The sequence below is a fragment of the Otolemur garnettii genome, unplaced genomic scaffold, assembly GCF_000181295.1.
Source record: "Otolemur garnettii isolate 467f Iridium unplaced genomic scaffold, OtoGar3 scaffold00091, whole genome shotgun sequence".
In the NCBI taxonomy this organism is placed as follows: Eukaryota; Metazoa; Chordata; class Mammalia; order Primates; family Galagidae; genus Otolemur; species Otolemur garnettii.
Genome location: NW_003852486.1, coordinates 3,911,913 through 3,915,291, shown reverse-complemented (window position 1 = coordinate 3,915,291; position 3,379 = coordinate 3,911,913).

Here is a 3,379-nt window from a genome sequence, read left to right as displayed (position 1 = left end):
AGCACCGCTCAAGCCACGCTCTTATATTCTGCACTCGCTGTCTTTCAAAACTTTTACTGACCACAGACCCTCAGTGCACCTCTGAAACAGGGCTGCTCCTGCGTCTCTTTCGTCTTGACAGCCTAAAGACAGAGTATGATTCTGTTTCATTTGATGGTGACAGGGTGTGGAGGGCATTCCCCCAGATTGTAGCATAGCACTGGGCTTATATCAGGAATGCAAACAAAATGCATTAAATGAATGGGGAAAAGATTGCAGATAACTGCCTTCTGACAAACTTTTCCCCTCTAAGGTACTGGCATTTTTATTTCGCAGATGAAGAAAGCTTACCAAACATAAGTAATCTGATTCCAACAAACTTTTACATAGAGGCTAATATTGTGAACCTCTGGAGAGAAAACGGGATATTAAATTGTTACCATGTTCGCTGGGAGTGGTGGCTCACACTTGCCTGTAATCCCAGCACTCTGAGAGACCAAGGTGAGTGGATCACTTGAGCTCAAGGGTTCAAGACCAGCCAGAGGTACAGCAAGACACTGTCTCTAAAAAAGAATAATAATAATAACCAAGTGTTTTAACGGGCACCTGTACAAGTCCTAGGTAATTGGGAAGTCGAAGCAAGAGGATCGCTTGAGCCCAAGAGTTTGAGGTTGCTGTGAGCTATGATGCTACAGCATTCTACAGAGGGTGAGAAAGTGAGTCTTTTTTTTTTTTTTTTTTGAGACAGAGCCTCAAGCTGTCGTCCTGGGTGGAGTGCTGTGGCATCACAGCTCATAGCAACCTCCAACTCCTGGGCTCAAGCAAGTCTTCTGCCTCAGCCTCCCAAGTAGCTGGGACCACAGGCGCCCACCACAATGCCCGGCTATTTTTTGGATGCAACTGTCATTGTTGTTTGGCGGATCGGGGCTGGATTCAAACCTGCCAGCTCAGGTGTATGTGGCTGGTGCCTTAGCCAGTTGAGCCACAGGCAGCGAGCCGAGAAAGTGAGTCTTTGTCTAAAAAAAAAAAATTAAAATAGGGCAATGCCTGTGGCTCAGTGAGTAGGGCTGGGCCCCATGTACCGAGGGTGGCAGGTTCAAATCCGACCCCAGGTCAAATTGCAACAAAAAAATAGCCGGGCATTGTGGCGGGTGCCTGTGGTCCCAGCTACTCAAGAGGCTGAGGCAAGATAATTGCCTAAGCCCAGGAGTTGGAGGTTGCTGTGAGCTGTGTGATGCCACGGCATTCTACTGAGGGCAACAAAGTAAGACTCTGTCTCTACCAAAAATAAAAATAAAATAAAATTAAAATTAAAATAAAAAATAATAAATAAATAAACAAGCAAATAAAAAAAAAGGAATTCTCCTCTACCCTAGCTATGGAATTGAGCCAGGTCTCAGTGTAAGCATTGCTTCCTCTGGAAAGCCTTCCCTGACCACTTCCATCATAGGTCAGGAGCTTCTCTCAAGTGTCCCCACATGGACCTTTCCCCACTATTATAGCTCCTATAGTATGATCACCTGCTTATTCATTTAGCTCTGTCCCAGGTGGGACAGGTTGAGAGGTGCTCAATATATGTTGGGACTCTAGTTCCAGTGCCTAGCACAGTGGCTTATGTGCTCAATACATCTTTGTTGAATAAAGGAAGGCTTTTGCCTTCTTCCAATCTCTTCTGTTTAAAAGCTGTTCCGTTACTGGGCTGCTGGTCTAATGGCACTTCCTGAGTGTGCCTATCCCAGGACCCCAGACCCTGCTGCCCACCTCCTCCAGCCAATGACAGGAGGACACATGGAGACTGGCTTGCCCCCTCCATCTGCTCCTGTCCTCAAAGACACCATGTACCCTGAAGTGTGTTGGAGCCAGTGACCCATTCGCCCTTCCTGCTCAGCCAATCAGAACAATAATAATCACCACATCTGTTGAATGTTTACAAAAATACCAGCGATCTTTATCAATTATTTGGAATCCTCATAAGAATTCCACAAAGAAAATAGCACTTCCAAATATAAGAAAACGTCCTCAAAGCAGGCTCAATAACTTGTTGGAGTCACACAGTAAAGATGTGGGGGTCAGGCTCGTGCCTGTTACCCCAGCACTCTGGGAGGCCAAGGTGGGTGGATTGTCTGAGCTAACGGGTTCAAGACCAGCCTCAGCTAGAGCGAGACCCTGTCTCTAAAAATAGCCAGGCATTGTGGTGGGCACCTGTAGTCCCAGCTACTCTGGAGGCTGAGGCAAGAGAATTGCTTGAGCCCAAGAGATTGAAGTTGCTGTTAGCTGTGATGCTACAGCACTCTACCGAGGGTGACAAAGTGAAACTCTGTCTCAAAAAAAAAAAAAATAGTTCAATGAATGAATGACTAAACAGATACCTAATGACTCTGACGCTTTGCTATTCTTTTTTGTTCCCATAAGCACTGGGGATGGTTCAATGGGAACTAAAGGAGCCAAGTGTCTCCTGAGTCAAGAGAGCAGGGAGCAGGGAGGAGTTGAGCCTAGTAGAAATCAGCTCTGGGCAACCCCAGGTTACTCAGTAACCTCAGATACTTAGTCCCCAGGGACAGCCTGGCCAGGGCGGCATCAGACATCGGTTCCCCTTGGCTGCCCTTCAGGCATTCAGCTGGTCACAGCTGGAAACCGGATGGAAAGGCAAAGATTGAGCACACCTTAGGCCTGGCAGAATGAGAGCCAATGATGGAGTCAAGGGGCCCTTAGAGAAGGTCTGGAGTGGAGAGAGAAGTGGAAGATGAAGCCCCCCACCATCATATCAGACATTCCAGGACCAGATGAGGCAGGATGGAGGACCAAGGGCCCGGACATCACTTGGCTAACTGAAAGAAAACCGTGGAATGAGCCTCTCCATAGTGTTTGGTGGGTGGAAGGCCCGAAGGTGGGGGGTCCTCTCAGGTACATCCTGGCAGGGGAGCCCTCAGAGAGGGAAGATGATTCAAGGGGGACCCTCAGGAGGGGAAGGATCATGCTTTGCTGGTACCAGCTGTTACCCACTAGTTGTTAAAATATCAAGATCATCTCATGCAGGCTGGTAAATAATTGTTGCCCAAAGGTCTTTAATTGTACTCTCCAGAGATTGGCCCAACTCTCCTGGCCCTTCCCTTAGGAAGGTTCTCAACCTTCCTAATGCCATGGTCCTTTAATACAGTTGCAACCCACAAGTCAAGAACCGCTGCTCTAGACTTCCCCACAATCTAGCAGCTAAAGAGTTAAATCCTGACAGGTAAGGACCTCCAGGACCCAAGCTGCAACAACCTTGACAATGGTGGTAGCCCCAGGACCTGACCCAGGTTTGGCACTAAAAGAATATTTGTTGAGGGGTGGCACCTGTGGCTCAGTGAGTAGGGTGCTGGCCCCATATACCCAGGGTGGTGGGTTCAAACCTGGCCCC